Source organism: Suricata suricatta, chromosome 9 (assembly GCF_006229205.1).
Source record: "Suricata suricatta isolate VVHF042 chromosome 9, meerkat_22Aug2017_6uvM2_HiC, whole genome shotgun sequence".
NCBI classification, from domain to species: Eukaryota; Metazoa; Chordata; class Mammalia; order Carnivora; family Herpestidae; genus Suricata; species Suricata suricatta.
Window position 1 is genome coordinate 42,201,989 of NC_043708.1, and position 18,647 is coordinate 42,220,635.

The following is an 18,647-nucleotide window of genomic DNA, read 5'->3' on the forward strand; positions in this document are numbered from 1 at the left end:
CAAATAAATGTCATTTCTACCATCTGTCTAAAATTTTTCATGAAGGAACTTAAACTTCTTGCTATCTGTTCTAGATTAACATAATAGAATTTCTAAGCCAGAAAGATACTAGAAAGTGAATTCAATGGCTTCTTTTTTAGAGGTGAGAAAACAAAGTCTAGGAGACCAAGTGACTTTCCCAATGTTATAAAAGTAGATATGACAGAAGTTTCACCTTCAGGTCTCCTGGCTCACAACCAATGCTCTTTGCTATATGAAACTTCTTGAAAGGTAGCATGAAGATAATCAAGCCCTCAGGGTAATACAGTGAAGGATTCAAACATCATTTTCCAGTTAATCAATAAGCATTTATGGAGAGCCCATTTACAACTACATTGTAACTTTTGCAAGAACCCAAACAGCTCTGTCTGGGGGCCCAGTCCTCCATAAAAAATTATTTAAAAATTATATTTAACTACTGAATTGTTACAAAGATGAATATATTAGTATTATATACTAAAACATACCCTGTGACCCAAAATTAATTATTTTTCTTCTGATTTTAAAAGAAATTTAGACATTCTTGGTTCTCTGGGTGGCTCAGTTGACTGAGTATCCAACTTTTGATTTTGGCCCAAGTCATGATGTCACAGCTCATGGGATTGAGCCCTGTGTCAGGCTCTGTGCTGACAGCATAGTATCTGCTTGGGATCCTCTCTCTCTGTCTCACTGTCTCTGTCTCTCTCTCAAAATATTTTTTAAAAAATTTTTATAAAAGAAATTAAGACATTTTCATGGACCTCTAAAAGTTTTATTGGCCCTGGATACTTCATCACCCTGTGCTAGGGGATAAGTTGATCCACATGGAGCAAATGCAAGGCATGGAATGGGGTCCTGCAAAGGATACTGAAGGAGTATGGAGATGTATTCTAAGCTTCAACCAGCAAAAATGATAGTTAATGAGGTCAAAGAGGTGACCTTGGCTGCAGCAACTTCTTACTAGACATGTCTGTGGAGGCAAGGGAAACAAAAGCAAGAATGATCTATTGGGACCTCACCAAGATAAAAATCTCCTGCACAGTGAAGGAAATGATCAACAAAACTAAAAGGCAACTGATGATGGGGCACCTGGGTGGCTCAGTCACTTGAGTGTCCAACTTCGGCTCTGGTCGTGATCTCATGCTTGTGGGTTTGAGCCCCAAGTTGGGCTCTGTGACGACAGCTCAGAGCTGGAGCCGGAGCCTGCTTCAGATTCTGTATCTCCCTCTCTCTCTCTGCCCCTCCCCCACTCATGCTCTGTCTCTCTGTCTCTGTCTCTCTCTCTCTCAAAAATAAACATTAAAAAAAATTAAAAGGCAACCAATGGAATGGGAAAAGATATTTGCAAATGACATAGCAGATAAAAGGTTAGTATCCAAATCTTATGAAGAACTTATCAAACTCAACACTCAAAATCCAGTGAAGGAATGGGCAAAAGACATGAACAGACACTTTTCCAAAGAAGACATCCAGATGGCTAACAGACACATGAAACGATGTTCAACATTACTCATCATCAGAGAAATACACTTGTCAGAATGGCAAAAACGAACAACTCAGGAAACAACAGATGTTGGCGAGGGTGTGGAGAAAGGGGAACACTTGCACAGTTGGTGGAAATGCCAATGTATAGCCACTCTAAAGAACAGTATGGAGGCTACTCAAAAAATTAAAAATATAACTACCGCATGACCCAACAATTGTACTTCTAGGTATTTATCCAAAAATTACAAAAATGCTGTTTCAAAGAGGGCACATGTACTCCAATGTTTATAGTAGTGCTGTCATCAATAGCCAAATTGTGGAAAGAGCCCAAATGTCCATTGACTGATGAATGGATACAGAAGATGTGGTACATATACATAATGGAATATTACTCAGCAATCAAAAAGAATGAAATCTTGCCATTTGCAATAACAAATGCAAATATAAAATGGATGGAACTAGAGAGTATTATGCTAAGTGTAATAAATCAGTCAGATAAAGATAAATATAATATGATTTCACTCATATATGGAATTTAAGAAACACAACAGATGAACATAAGAGAAGGGAAGGAAAAATAAGATAAAAACAGAGGGGAGGCAAACTGTAAGAGACTCTTTTTTTTAATTTTTTTAAATGTTTTATTTATTTTTGATACAGAGAGAGACAGAGTATGACAGGGGGAGGGTCAGAGAGAGAGGGAGACACAGAACCGGAAGCAGGCTCCAGGCTCTGAGCTAGCTGTCAGCACAGAGCCTGACGCGGGGCTCGAACCCACGAACGTGAGATCTGACCTGAGCCAAAGCCGGAGGCTTAACCGACTGAGCCACCCAGGCGCCCCTGTAAGAGACTCTTAAAAACAAAGAACAAACTGAGGGTTGCTGGAGGGGTGGTGGGTAGGTGGAAGGGTTAAATGGGTGATGGGCATTAAGGAGGGCACTTATTGGGATGAGCACTGTTACACAGAATGATGAATCACTGGGTTCTACTCCTGAAACCAATACTACACTGTATGTTAACTAACTTCAATTTAAATTAAAAAAAGAAAAGAAAAAGATAGTGAAAGAGGGTAAAAAATACACTTTGTTCTATGAGTAGTCGATGTTCTTCAGACATAGTAAGATTAGAATTTGCTAAAATAAAAACTGTGATAGTCACAGATCATTCCCTGCATCAATATCTCTCTGCTAAGGAAACCTAGACACAAACATTTTGGTTGAGTCATGCCTGTCACTTCTCCTGCCCTCTTTTGCCCAACCGTTTCTAACAACAACAACCCCTTCCAGGCCTGAGATAACAACCCATCTTTAGCAGGGTAATATCTTCTCGCACTCCATCATCAGTAGATGACTAGCGTCATCTTCCTTAATAAAAAGCCATTGCTAGGAGCTGTCTCCACTAAATACTCTTGACATCACTTCCTTTAACAGAGCTTCAAAGTTATAAAATATTCAAGCTGCAAGGCGTGACGGAGCATTTATTACTCTAGACCATTCATTCAGCTCTGTCTTCTGGGGTGAGACAAGATGTTGAAGGCCAGTCATTCCCTGCTTCCCCTGGAGCATGAGTGCAGATGCTGAACGCCGCCTCATCAGGAAAATGATTTTATTACCAATGTTGGTTCTAAAAATAATTACTAGACAAAAAGGGATCAGCACAGATGATTACCATGAAAATAAACTGACACCCAACAGCGCCAAGACTCTGGTTGTGTATCCTCTGATTATTCTGTGTGCTGTAGTCTATCGATACCAATGGACAACTAATTTATTTGAGTGAGGCCTTCTTTTCTACTTTATTATTTTTTTTTATCATGATAAGTGTACTCTTTAGTTCCCATCCCCTATTTCACCCATCCCTCCACCCACATCCCTTCTGGTAACCATCAGTTTGTTCTCTACAGTTAAGAGTCTGTTTCTTGTTGTGCTCGCTCGCTCTCTCTCTCTCTCTCTCTCTCTCTCTCTTAAATGTTTATTTTGAGAGAGTGCAAGAGAGTGAGAGAGCACATGTAGGCTCATGAGCATGGGAAGGGCAGAAAGAGGGAGGGGGGAGTAAGTGAGAGAGAGAGAGAGAGAGAGAGAGAGAGAATCCCAAACAGGCTCCATGCTGTCAGCACAGAGTCGAACATGAGACTCGATGCCATGAACCATGAGATCATGACTGGAGCCGAAATCAAGAATCACACTTAACTGTCTGAGCCACCCAGGCACCCTCCTCTCTCTATTTTTTCCTTTGTTCACTTCTTTTTTAAATTTTTTTAAATTTTTAATTTTTTTTATGTCTTTATTTTATTTTGAAAGAGACAGACAGAGAGTGAGCAGGGGGAGGGGTAGAGAGAGAGGGAGACACAGAATGTGAAACAGGCTCCAAGCTCTGAGCTGTCAGCATAAAGCCCGATGCAGGGGTCAAATCCACCAAACCATGACATCACGATCTGAGCTGAAGTTGGACGCTTAGCTGACTGAGCCACCCAGGCGTCCCAGTTCATTTCTTTTCTATATTAAATTCCACATGAGCAAAATCACATGGTATTTGTCTTTGACTGGCTTACTTCACTTAGCATTATATTCTCTAGTTCCATCCATGTTGTTGCAAATGGCAAAATTTCATTCTTTTTATGGCTGAATAATATTTCATTGTGTCTGTATGTGTATGTGTACGTGTATGTATATATATGTGTGTGTGCATAAACACATACACACACACACATCCATATAGCCTTCTTCTTAAGCCAAACAAAAAATTGTGTGAGCTATTTACATCACTTATTCCCTACTTTTCAGTGGAGAAACAACTGGATGACCAGAAGAGTTGGAGAGGAGCTAAACTGAAACCAAAAGGCAACCTGTGCAGTATTACACACACAAAAATAAAGTTTTAACACAAGTAAAAGCTACAGGTACAAGTTTATTAATACTAGAATAACAGCAATGAAAAATCACAATCATATCAAAGCAACATTCATTCTGTACTGATAATGACGTATTCTTTCAAGAATTCCAACTTTTCAGGGTCATATGCCCAATAGGAGCCTTACAAACTAATCACGGCATTTTAATAAAATAAATATTGGGGCACTTGGGTGGCTTAGTCGGTTGAGTGTCTGACTTAGGCTCAGGTCATGATCTCATAGTTCATGGGTTTGAGCCCCGCATTGGGCTCTGGGCTGACAGCTCAGAGCCTAGAACCTGCTTCGGATTCTGTGTCTCCCTCTATCTTTGCCCTCCCCTGCTCACACTCTCTCTTTCTCTCTCTCTCAAAAATAAATAAACATTAAAAAAATTTTTAAATAGAATAAATATTATGCCTTAGTCAGTTTTCATAATGTGTTAACTTACAAACATCACATTTCAATTATCCTTAATAATTCATGTTATAGATTCCTAGACAGTGGCCATTAATTATAAGTAAAAAATGAAAATACAAAATGATGCGTCATTTGCATATCTGATCCAAAGGAAAGGCTTGTACTTTGAATTGGTTCTCACCTCACCCTTAAGAACTGTCACTCAGAGAAAAAAAAAAATAAGTAGGTGTTCAAGAAAACACAAACCTTTGACCTAATAGCTCACACCAATCCCCTTTCTCTTTAGTAGATTGATAAATCATTACCTCTCTAAGACACATTTTTTCTTGGTAGGACATAGAGCCCAAGCACCGGGATATAGAGTCCACACTTTAAAAGTGTTCTCCCAGAAACACCCACAACTCTATTATAGGTCAGATAAAATTAATTTTTTAAAAATAAACTTTTAAAAAATGAGTGTCTGAAGGCTTTGAGAAATCAGACCAAAAATGGAAAATGCAGAGTAGAATGTGAGTAATTAGGTGGCAGCTCATGTCTTGACAGATGATTCCAGAGAAAAAGCCAAACAAAGCCTGCCATATGTTCAACTTTCTGTGTAAACCACTATAGACAGAGAGAGCTTTATGGAATATTCTATAGCATATGTCTAGTCAGTATGTTTGTTCCACCCCACTTGTTGCCAAGTTCTAAATGCTTAAAATAATTAACCTCTGCCACCTCTTTGGAAAGCTCTGCAATGAATGCAAGCCTTTCCTTCACTCTGTTATCCTTACAAGCAGACCCCACCAGATTCACCAATAAAGCAGGCTTATTCCTCTCTGAAATTCAATATTAGCAAATATGATAAGAAATCTCTCTTTTCCAGAATACGTTTCAGGTGGTTGTACAAACAAATGCAAACACTAGTTTTTTTAACCATTAAGAAATGCACATGAGAAATAATATTAAGAAAGCAAGCATTTTACTCAAATTGCTAGGTAAAAGCATTTTTTATTAGGTGTTCTAATTTTTTTATTAGTTAAACACTGATAATACATACTATATGCTAGGTGCTTCAGGTATGACTATAAATCAGATATGTTCCTTGATCAAAATAATTTATACCTTAATGGTGGAAATGTATCTGCAAAGACCTATTATTCTTATCAAAGGAAGGTATGGAGGGTGTAATAGATTTGTACGGTCAGTTCAGTTTTGTTGGATCCATGTTTCTCAGAATTCCTTTTCCTTTACAGTTCTGGGTTGGCATGGAGCACAAGAGCTGTTCCATGGGAACTTTGGAAGACAGAAAAGTGAAGAAACCATACTCCTACTACACTCAGCAGGTTAGAGTGGGGAAAGGGGTTCTGTGACCTCTCACATGTGTGGTTGAGTATCTGCTGGTTTTCCTGGTTGTGGCAAGTGGGGAAGGAGGGGGGCGGCGACAGGCGGCACCTTGGATCACAGCAACTCCGACTAGTACTGTTTCCTCCTTCAGCTTCCTTAACTCCTGAACCGGGGACATATCAAATATCAGCTTCTCCTGTAGCAGGTACCCATGGCATCAGGGATGGAGGCCTGAGGTGGCAGAAGACTAACCCAGGTTCCAGTTCATTCTTGTAGGTCCCATTCAGGTTCCATTTGTTCTTCCCCATCTTGCCTTTCCAACTACCTTACCGAAAGGCAGATATGACAACTTCCCATAGGATCTTTCCCCAACTAACTAGCTCCCGTAACTGTGTAAAGTCAAATCCCTATAGTGAGTCAAGAAATGTTCCTTAGTCAGCTGATATTTGAGTAGACCATCTCCAAAGATGAAGAAGAATTCCTCAATACAGAAAGCAGGAGAAAGATCTTGCAGGCAAGGAGAATCACACTTGTAAGAAAATCATATGTTTAGGAGAGATTGACCATCAAGTTTGTAGAAGAGGCTCCGGGAGATGTAACTGAAAAGGTAGAGTGAGGCAGGTCTTAAGGACCATGTGAACTGTGCTAAGAAGTTTGAATAAAATCTGGTAGGCCATCAGGAACTGTAGAAAAATTTTAAGCAGATAATGCATGGATGTGTGTGCCTGTGAATGTATAAAATGATCAGATTTTGTATTTTAAAGAGAACTCTGGCAGCTGTGTGAAGGATGGATTAAAAGGGATAGGGAAAGCTTGGAGTCAGTTTGTTTAGGTGTCTACTGCAATAACAATTAGCAAAAGATAAAAGATGGTGGAAGCTGGGGAGAGTCACCTGTCCTGTGGAGTCTATAATTTCATTCTGTATATACAATTATCTGAGGCATATATTCAATCACTATGGAGATGCGGAAGATCGTCCCTTTAAAAATGTCCTTCTTCTTCTATAATTAAATGACACTGACTCTGAGTACCAGTTAGGAACCCTCAAAGGGAGGGGGAGGGGTGGAAATCAAGAAACCTAATATCTAACTGGTGTAGAAGTTGGAAAGACTTTGAGACTAGTTTGACCCAGAGGTTCAACCATGTCACCAAAATTAGGTAACTTTTTGTCTCTGCTCTGCCTTCCAAAAAAAGTAATACACACACACACTACCACCACCACCACACCTCCAGCAGCAGCAACAAAAACAAGAAATGATGTCTTAAGCATTTACTTTCCTCCAGAAAATATGTAAAGCACTTTCAATGTGTTTATCAGGTTTTATCTAAAAGTAAAGTGGCTACTGGCAAAAATCCGAAGCACACAATTCCTTGACCAGGGAACAGGAAATGAAAGCATTTCTCCCTCCTACCACCAAACAGTAGTTCCTCCAAATCCACTGCTGTGGCAATGACAATGAGAATAAACTCACTGACTAATCAAATCTCATTCCAAATCCAGGGGTGGTGTCAATGCCATCAGACTAAAAAAAAAAAAAAAAAAAGGAATTCCATTAGATGTTAAAGTGGCGAGTGGCGATGGGGAAATCAACTCACAAGATCCATTGTGTTCTGCTTTAATATCGGTATAGGATCCAAGTCCTGGACCTGCTTTCTTCCTTCCTGTGTTCTGCTGGTAATTGCTGTCACCTTCACAGAAGTGGCTATTTAGTCTCACACATCAATACTAAGGGAGCAGAAGACAAAGGCTTCTAAAATTTCCTATTCTCCCATTGTACTGTAAGCACAAATTTCACATCCCAGTAGGATTATAAACTCATTGAAGATACAGACCTTGTCACATTATTTTGTATCACATAAAGCCAATAGGTAGTAAATATTAATAAAAGCTTTCCAACCTGAATTGTAATCGTGGACTCTAAAACATATCTACATAATACTATAATGCTGACATTTATCTAGTTAATTCTATCCCTTTTTGCTTTATGTATTTTGAAGTTCTGTTATTTGGCATAACATTCACGATTATTATGCTTTCCTAGTGAACAGACCCTTTTGTCATTTGGAAATGTACCTTTTTATCTATTTTTTCTGATACTGATATAGCCACTCCAATCTTCTTATATTTTCTATTTTCATGGTGTATCTGTTTTCCAGCCATTACTCCCAACATTTCCTCTTCTTATTTTTAAGTGCAGCTCCCACAGACAGCATATAGTTGGGGCTTGCTTTTAAAAATCTGTATTGATAAACTCTGCCTCTGACCTTGAATATTAATATTCATTAATATGTAACATAGATATTCATATGTTTTGATTTAGGCTTACCATTTTAATTCTTTGTTATCTGCTTGCCCCTCTGTTTATTTTTGCTCCTCGGCTCTACCTTTCCTGACTTCACTGGAATTATTTTAACATGGTTTAGAATTCCATTTTAATTTTTTCTTGGCACTTGGGCTCTACTCCTTTGCATGATTTGTTAGTTTGCTGTAGTGATTACAATATATATCTTTAACTTTTCATTCTAGTTAGAGTTATTGCTGTACCACTCTACATAAAACATAGGGGCCTTAAAACCATGTAGTTCTATTTATTCAACTACTCTCCCCAATCTCGTTCCCTTTATATTCCATTCCTTTATTCTAGAGTTGACTTGTGAATTCCATCTACATATGTTATAAGCCTTATGGTAAACACTGTAAATTTTGCTTTAAACAGTTCCATTTATTTTTAAGGAATTAAGAGATAAAGTAGTCTTTTGTATTTACCTATACATTTACTCTCTTAAGTCTTCATTCCTTCCTAGAGATCCAATTTCCTTCCAGGGGTTTCCTTTAATCTTGGGGAGAACTTCTTTTAGCATTTCTTGTAGTGCAGGACTGCTGATGATAAATTCTCTTTAGTTTTTTTTTTTTAATCTGAAAGTATCCTTAGTATATATTTATTCCAGAAGAATATTTTTGCTGGATGTAAAATTCAGTGTTGACAGAATTTTTTAAAGCATGTTAATGTTGTCTTCTATCTCGGTAGTCTGCAGTCATTTAAATAATTGTTCCCCTCTATGTAATCTATCACTTTTCCAGGCGGCTTTTAAGATTTTCTATTTATGTTCGGATTTCAACTGTTTGACTAGGATGTGTCTAAGCATAGTTTTCTTCATCTTTGTCCTGCTTGGGGATCACTGAGTTTCATGAATCTGTAAATGTATGTCTTTTACCAATTTTGAGAAGTTTTTGGCTCTTATTTGATCAAACATTTTTTTTTCTGCCCCATTTTTCCCTCTCTTCTCTTTCTGGGAATCTGATTAAACATACATTAGACCCTTTGCTTTTGCTCTGCATTTCTGAGGCAATGTTCATTCTTTCAATCTCTTTTCTCTCTTCCTCTATTTTCAGGTTTATTGACCCTTATCCACTCTGTCTATTCTGTTATTAAATCCATTGAGTTAATTTTTTGGTCTTAACTATTTTAGTATTAAGTTCTGAAAATGTCATTTGATTTTCATCAATATTTTGGACCAAAGGCCAATGTTTAAGCAGTCATGCTTATGCAATGAAGCCTCCATAAGAATCCATAGGACAGGTATCAGAGTTTCCCAGTTCGTGTATATTCAGGGAGAATGCTGAACCTCAAGGACATCGAGGCTCCACATCCTTTCCTACACCTTGCCCTAGACATCTCTTCCAGTGAGCTCTTCCTGAGTCGTAGCCTTTTATAATAAACTGGTAATCATTTAAATTGAAAATCAAATTTAAATTGAAAATTTTGTTTTTCTTTGCTGAGTTTTCCTATGTAATTTATTAGAAGCATAGTTTCTATCATCCCATAATGCATAGCTAGAATACTCTTTGTCTGAGAATTCAACATCTAGACCATCTTGAGGTAAATTTCCAATGATTGCTCTTTTTTTTTTTAAGACTGGATCACAATTTGTATGATACTCTAAACTTTGTAAATGTTATGTTGTAGAAGCTTTGGAGTTTTTTGGTTAAATTTATTCTTAGTATTTTTGATACCATTTCAAACAGAATTCTTTCTTTAATTTCATTTTCAGATTTTTCACTGCAAGTATATGAAAATACAACTGATTTTTTAAATTAATCTCATATCTGGTAAACTTTCTAAACTCTTTTATTAGTTCTTGTAGCTGTTTTGTAAAATTTTCAGGATTTTCTATATACAAGTTATGTTGTTTGTGAATAAAGACAGATTTGGGGTGCCTGGGTGGCCCAGTCGGTTGAGTGTCTGACTTCAGCTCAGGTCATGATCTTATGTTTTATGGGGTCAGGGTCTGTGTGGGTCTCTGTGCTGAAAGCTAAGAGCTTGGAGCCTGCTTCAGATTCTGTGTCTCCCTCTCTCTCTGCCCCTCCCCTGCTCATACTCTGTCTCTCTCCATCTCTCAACAATGAATAAACATTAACAAAAAAAATTTTTAAAGGACAGTTTAATTTATTCCCTTCTAATTTGTTTGTCACTAATTTCTTTTTCTTCCTGTACTGACTTAAACTCTAATACAACCTCCAATCTTGAACAGAAGTGATCAGAGTAGACATCCTTGTCTTGCTTCTGATCTACTGGAAAAGCATTCAGTCTTTCACTATTGGTATGGTTTGTAGATTTTTTTTTTTGTAGATTGAGAAAGTTATAAATTCTTTTGGAACAAAGAAATTCAGGTATTGGGGAAGGACCATGGTAAAACACAGAACAAAGTGGGTCTATAAAGACATCTCTAAAATCATCTCTGGTAGGAGCTGGCAGAGACAGTGGCCAATGACTTTATGTGGTAAAATGAGATGGTACAAGGTATTGCTCCCTTTTTGCTTTCTAGATCTAAGTAGGAAAAAGCTGTCAAAATGTTCCCATCCTGCAAGCCTCTCTGGGGCCATGGCTAGTGCTATTAGGGCTGATGCATCAACTAAGGAATGAATAGGAAATGAATAAATGGGATGCATGGAGGAGGCAATCAACAGAGATGGAGGCTGGCTTATCAAGGTTAAGTCTTCAGCACTAATAAGTGGAATTTCTATGGAATGCAGGCTTGAGTTTGTCAATAACACCATGTATTTTCAGATGCTATCTACTGACTGCTTGGCTAATGCAACGTGTTCCTTATTTATTTGCTATATCCTTCTCTATCCTCACCTCACTGTTCTATGAAATCCCCCACTGGAATCAGGCAGAATTCAAGAAAAATGCTCTGATCCTAGGAGAGGTAGAACAGTCTATTACCACAGAGCATTTGGAATAGTATGCTGGCATGTGAGGTTTTTCACTTCCTGAGTGTGGGTTAGGCCATCCAATTTACAGCCGTAAGTCTCACTAGAGATTAGTAATATAATGAGTAGAAAAAAAGTATTACTAATATTAGCTAGTGATTTAATCACTTGATTAACTGATCCCATCTTAGGGTTTTTGAAGAAAAGATTCTTTTCTACCTGGTTTATTTTAGTGGTACAAGTCTGATAAAATTTTCACTTAAAGATTTAGGGTTTGGCACATCCACAGAAAAAGGAGACATTTTCCAGATTTCTGGGATCAAGTTATAGTCTTCTAAATTAATTTCCTCTGAAATGTAAATCACCCTTGGCAACAGGTTTCTGGATCCAGAGATGGAAAGTTAAAGGATTATATTTTCTTAAATGTTCCAGATGATGTGAGATTTGAGGGGGATCTTAGACCTTAGGTGACATGCCATTTCATAAATTACAGATTGGGAGAGCCCTCTTTCCCCAGTTTCAGTACTTCTGGATGCTGGTTGTTCGTAGGTTTACATCAGAAAGGAAGAGAATGTTAGAAAGTATATGGGTTTTGGAATTAGGCATTCCTGGGATGGGGTTCCAGCCCCACCACTTACTAACTAGATTTGGGGAATGTTACTTTACCTTTATAAATATCAATTTTCTCATCAGGATTCTGGTGATGACTAAAATAGATGACGTTTTTAAAGCCTTCTCTTTGTCACCCTCTCTACCATGAGCTCTGTCATCTTTTGAATGCCCCCCATTTGGTGGCATCTGATGGTTCCAATGGACAATTATTATAAGATGATCCATTCATATCCATGCCCGGATGCAATATCAACGCAATGGTGCTTTTAAGGACTCTCGTGTAACCTTTATCCACTGGACACTTGCCTTTGACCTTTGTTTTCTTCTATAATTTGAAGCTACTATTAACTCGTATTTCCAGTATCCTTTTCCTCTTCCCAGTCCCCTCCTATGTGACACCACTACCTGTCCCCAGAACAGCAAGAGAGTATGCTTTTAGCAATACCAGACACAGACCCCACAATTATCTATGTAGTTTTAAATACTTTCTGAAAAGCCATGCTCTTCCATGGGTGGCTCAGTTGGTTAAGTGTCCAACTCTTGGTTTCAGCTCAGGTCATGATCTCATAATTCATGAGATCGACCCCACATCGAGTTCTTTGCTGACAGCGCAGAGCCTGCTTGGCTCTCTGGCTCTCCTTCTTTCTCTGCCTCTCCCCTGCTCTCTCTCTCTCAAAAATAAACAAACTAAAAAAATAAAGAAAGAAAACTTGCCTAAGAGGATTTGTGGGATGCAAAACACTTCCACTGAGTCATAGGACCCAAGAGAGGTATGTGGTAGAGGAGATCTGCAGTTCATTCAGTCCAACCTCCTACCCAAATGCTCTAGCACATTTTATTATTACTTTTACAGATAAGTAATAATAGTGATAATAATAATGTCAAGGCTTTATATGCAGTTTATAATACTAATTTGTTTCATCCTTATAATAACCTTATGAGGTAAGGTTATATTATATCCCCATTTCACAGATGAGAAAACAGAGGCATAAATGACCATCCAACTCTGCTTGGTTCCATTATGGAAGGGTTATGTCTGTAGAAACTTCTCCTTATAAAAGTTCATCCCAAAAAACTCTACCTCATTTTCATTCAAGCTGAGCTATTTTTTTCTCCTTTTCCCAAATGACAGAATTCCCACCCCAAACTCAGCATGCACTTTCAGTCTACTGCCCTCCCTACATGATGGCAGTGTTTTCCAGAAAGCATCCCTTGGCATCACTTTAAAGGTTATTGTCTGAATTACAAATTTACCTCTGCCCTTTGCTTTAGGGGAGGCCCCCACTACCACATTGCTTCTTCCTCTGGTCCTGGAGCTCTGGCCAGGCAATAATTCAGGTCTCCTTAACAAGCAGGCAGCTGTTCCGTTGTCCAGGGGACAGCGCTCAATAAACAGGCTGTGCTCCAAACGCCCCTTACCTCCATTTACCTCTGAAACTAATTACCTTGCTAACCACAGAGGCTGTCCAGCCATGCTAATGAGCTGCTGGACGGTAGCAGTTTGTGTTCTCTGGGAAAATGCCACAAGGCAGCAACAGGGCTGGGAGCCTCAGGAAGCTCAGGTCAGCTCTTCTCTGAGACTCAGCCTCAGAAATTCTCAAAATACCACTTAGCTGGGAGATGGACTTGGACGCAAATTCCTCCTGGTGCTGAAGGCGTCCATTAACTAGCATTCAGAGAAATAAAGAAAAATGAAGATTTAAAGGTCACTGCATTAGAATTTCACCCCCATTTCTGAATAGTTATTTGTGTATACTAATTTTCTATCCATTCCTTCTATTAATCACTGTCTCTGAGGAGAACTTGGCCAAAACACATTAGCAGATATGCTTCCTGGTGGCAATATTCTCTTCTATAAATAATAATATAAGAAATCATGGTTTAATTGCTCAGCTTCACATTTTCATGTAAAAGAGAGCCACGGAGGCAGTTAAACTTTTAGCTCCCACTGAAAAGAACTCAGAATTTCTTATTTCTCTGAAAACCAGGATAAGTGTCAGGCTTGGGATTCTTTTTAATACCAAAACCTGACCAGCTATGACTTCTTTTGCTAGAAGGATCCCTTTTCACAAAAGACTCATTAGTGGCAGCCTCTTTTCCTCTGTGACCTAAGAAGTCATCACAATCTTTCAATTGCAGAAAATACAATGTTGTCAGAATCCAAACAGTGTTTTGGCTTCATTAAGCATTTTTAAATTCAGCAGCTTCTGGTCACCATTTCTGCACCAACCCCAGCCCTCTGGCCCCACCATCTACAATAATCTGAAAGCTCTTACCTCAAAAGAGCTCCTTTCCTGTGATGATTTAGCATCATTTGGGTTCTCCCCATACTGCCCTGCTCCCCTAGAACCAAACGGCCACAGCCCCTGAGTGGATGGCTGGAGAGCAAGGTCCACACCAGAACCCGAACTCCCATAAGCTCTGAGAAGCGCAGGCAGCTGCAGGTCTCCTTCAGGACATCTTCCAAAGGACTAGCACTGCTTTTTAAACCCCTGGAGTTCAAGGGAAACATGTTACACCTTACTGTGGAAAGACATTCTCAGAAAAAAATCTGTCCCAAGTGCTTTCTTTGCAGGGAGAGTTCTTAGAATCTGTAGGGTTGGGGAGCTGGGGCACCAATCATTATGACCAGTAAGAGCAGCCTTGAGCTTGGCAGCCAATGAAGCATGTTTGTTTTTACTACATATTCACATTGTATTTCTTCAGTAGTACACACTCACATATATCAAGTACAGAAGGTGCCTGAACTTGATGGGAAAAGGAGCTAATGTCCTGACCTGACAATTCATCGCTGGTTTTTTTTTTTCTTTTTTCAGCAAGCAGCCAAAAGTCATTCCAAACCAGCAGCTGTAAAGGGCATATGAAAAATTTGTTGCCATCTTTGAATAATTTCTTATGCACAAGAAGGGAGTACATTGGAACAGGGAAAGGTATTGGTTCTTCTTCACAGGTGTCAATCTGAGAGGCTTGAGTCCTTCCCATGCATGGTGACAGTACTTCTCCATTGTGTCCCTTCCACTCACAAGTTGGCATCACCCATTTAATGCAAGATGTATTATTATCCAGGTTGTAAGAGCATTATTGATTGACCAGCTTTCACCGAGCAGTGTGATACCCAATGAACTCTGTTATTATAAATATAATAAGAAACTGACCTCTCTCATTACACAATTCCAAGTTTTATTGATCCCATCACTTCTATTGAATGAGACACATCCAGGAATGTAAATATTTTTAAAAAATGTACTGAAAGCAGAAATTAAATTCATGTTTTCTAGTATTCATAAGTTGGTCAGGTCCTCTCCTCTGAGGAAGGTGTGAAAAAAAATTACATTTTCACTGTGTCAGGAGAAGCCCCCAGGTGGTACACAGCTCCTTTTGCAGTTAAAAATAAAGAAGTTTAGGATCCAACCGAGAGGGAATAACTCCACTGCAAAGCACATAGAGCTTCAAGAACTTCTAAAAAAGGCTGTACAGTTTGATCAATGGCCATTAAGAACTGACAGAGCCATCCACGCTTTCCTGACTCCAGCCCAGCCCAGTTCCCTGATGTCCATACACCAGCAGGCAGTGGAGCCCTGGCTTGGAACTGAAAAGACAGTACCTAGAGGAACACTTAATGTCACCAGGATATAGTCAATCCACAGCAGAAAAAAAGTAGAAGTGGCTCAATTTCCATGGTCAAAAAGGCAATCTTACACTAAGGATACAACAGGGCAGGCTGGCATTTAATTGAGCCATGCCTGCAAATAAACACACTAGGCTTTGCAAAGCATTTGAGCAAAAGAGTTGTAAGGGATGATAATACACTTCAGATCCTTGGCTGACATTGAGCTTGATCTCGCAAGAGGACCCATCACCAGATGCAATCAGGGGGTCCTGTGAGTCCTCCTGTGATCCCACCTTCCCCAGACCCAACCTGCCTGGGGATAGAGCTGGGGTCGTAGAAACAGAGATACTTCACATGCCATCAGCTCTGTTCTACTCCCCTGCAAAGAGCCGCCAAGCTCTCTGGGGAGTCCCCCGGAATGTGCTGTGTGGTCCCCAATGAGCCCCCTCCTGCTGATATTCCACATGCTTGCTCAGAGCTGAGACCCCGCCGGAGTCCGCTGCTGCTATACACTGCAACCCCACCAGCACCCAGCCTTCCACGATGCCTCAGCTGTTGGGTGGTTCATATCAAAGTGAGACTGACTTCTCTCCTCCAATTTCAATGATGCTTGCTTACACCGCACTTTTCAATATCCCAGTATTTAAAGTTTTAGCAGAACAGCGCTTCCAGTTCTTTCCAACCATTACCTCTAGGTAGGTCCATGGGGTAGATCCATTATGATCTAGCAATGCACAAACAAACAAACAAACAAACAAAAAAACAAAACCAGACTGTCCTTATAGTCACTACACTCCTCCCATGACTAAGGCTCTGTTACTGAGTCAGTTCACCAGGGCTGGCTCCTTCTTGCCTTGTGAGGAGGTCTCTCCATGGGGACTATTTAGCTCATAAGCACAGAAGCATCTGCCATGTCATCCTGCATGTAGCCAGTCATGCCCAGATATATCAGAACAGCAGCAGGACTGGAGAAGGACTCCCTCTTATCTCCATATAGGAGAGCTGTACCACATGGTCACAGGGGACGTCTCACAGGGCATAAGGCTCTGGGCAGGGAGCCAACACACAAAGTAGGATCATCATTCTCATGTTCATTTGCTTCATCTGGTCTACCATACCGACCACCATCAGAGAAATGCTAATGGAAGTACTATATTTCTTTTTTTTATGTTTGTTTATTTATTTATCTTGAGAGAGAGACAGACAGAGAGATAGAGAAAAAGAGGCAGAGAGAGGGAATGAGCAGGAAAGAGGCAGAGAGAGAGAAAGAGACAGAGAGAGAATCCCAACCAGGCTCCACACTGTGTCATCAGCACAGAGCCCAGCATGAGGCTCAAACTCAGGTACTATGATATCATGACCTGAAGCAAAATAAGAGTCAGACACTTAACCAAACTGAACCACCCAGGCACCCAGAAGCAATAGACTTCTGATTCCAGAAAGATGGTGCACAATTTTGAATCAGAAATTTAAAAGCTTCCTTAACTCTTCTAAAAGCAATGACCAAACAGATTTGGTTAGTGGAAAGCTGCAGAGAAGTTTCCATCTCTTCTGTGAGGTATTTCAAGTCCTTCTATTGCCCCTCAGGTGCTCTTGTCCCCAGGAGCCACTCAGGCAACATTTGTTAAACAAAATGAAACTCTCTTTCATTTCCCTCTGGAAGAAGGAAAGGGATAAGGGAAGAAAGTAGAAAGGATTCTTGTTTATTTTGCCCATCTCAAGTCCTAAATCAAATTCACCATTCTCATATCTACCAAACAATACACCAACATTTACTCTGGGGCAGGTCTTCATATTCTGCTTAATACTGGGAGCGTGAATACATGGAACAGCTTTAAGTGACTTGAAAAAAAACCCTAACTGGAAATGTTTCCTATAGTTCTTATACTTTGAGTTAATAATTAAAATAGAAAAATGTTTTATATTTACCAATAATTCTAGATTTCAAAACTACCCCTAGCATTTATCTCACCCACACAAGGCTAGTAAATACTAGCAATTCTTTCATCCTATTTTATTTATTTATTTTTTATGTTTTTTAAATTTATTTTTGAGAGACAGAGAGACACAGCGTGAGCAGGGGAGGGTCAGAGAGACAGGAAGACACAGAACCTGAAGCAGGCTCCAGGCTCTGAGCTAGCTATTAGCACAGAGCCTGATGCGGGGCTTGAACCCACCAATCGTGAGATCATGACCTGAGCCGAAGCCGGACGCTTAACCTACTGAGCCACCCAGGCACCCCCATTCTATTTTAGAGGCAAGATGCATGGGACCATTTACTTATTCATGCACTCGCTAACTTACTCTTTTGCTCACTTACTCTTTCACTCACCCACCCAACTACCCACCCATCCATCCATCCATCCTTCCATCTCAAATCTAAATTATATCCAGCTTTTTACCTGTATATTGCAAAGAAGTAACAAAATCACAATAGCAGAGAAGGTAGAAGTTTACAATCTTTCTCCCTAGTTCATCCCTTATCATCAGTATCAGTCAGGATTCAACCAGAGAAACAGAAACACCAGGAAATAATGTATTAAGGATTTATTGGAAGGGGACCTCACCAAGATAAAAAGCTTCTGCAAGGCAAAGGAAACAATAAAAAAACTAACAGGCAGCGACAGAATGGGAAAAGATAGTGGCAAATGGCATATCAGATAAAGGGCTAGTATTCAAAATATACAAGGAGCACACTAAACTCCATACACAAAAAATGAATAATCCAGTGAAGAAATGGGCAGAAGACCTGAACAGACACTTCTCCAAAGAGGACATCCAGATGGCCAACAGACACATGAAACGATGCTCAGCGTCACTTATCATCAGGGAAATACAAATCAAAACCACACTGAGATACCACCTCACACTGGTCAGTGTTGCTAAAATGAACAAATCAAGAGACTATAGATGCTGGCGAGGATGTGGAGAAACGGGCACCCTCCTACACTGTTGGTGGGAATGTAAACTGGTGCAGCTGCTCTGGAAAAGTGTGGAGGTTCCTCAAAAAACTATCTATAGAACTCCCCTATGACCCAGCAATAGCACTGCTAGGGATATACCCAAAGGATACA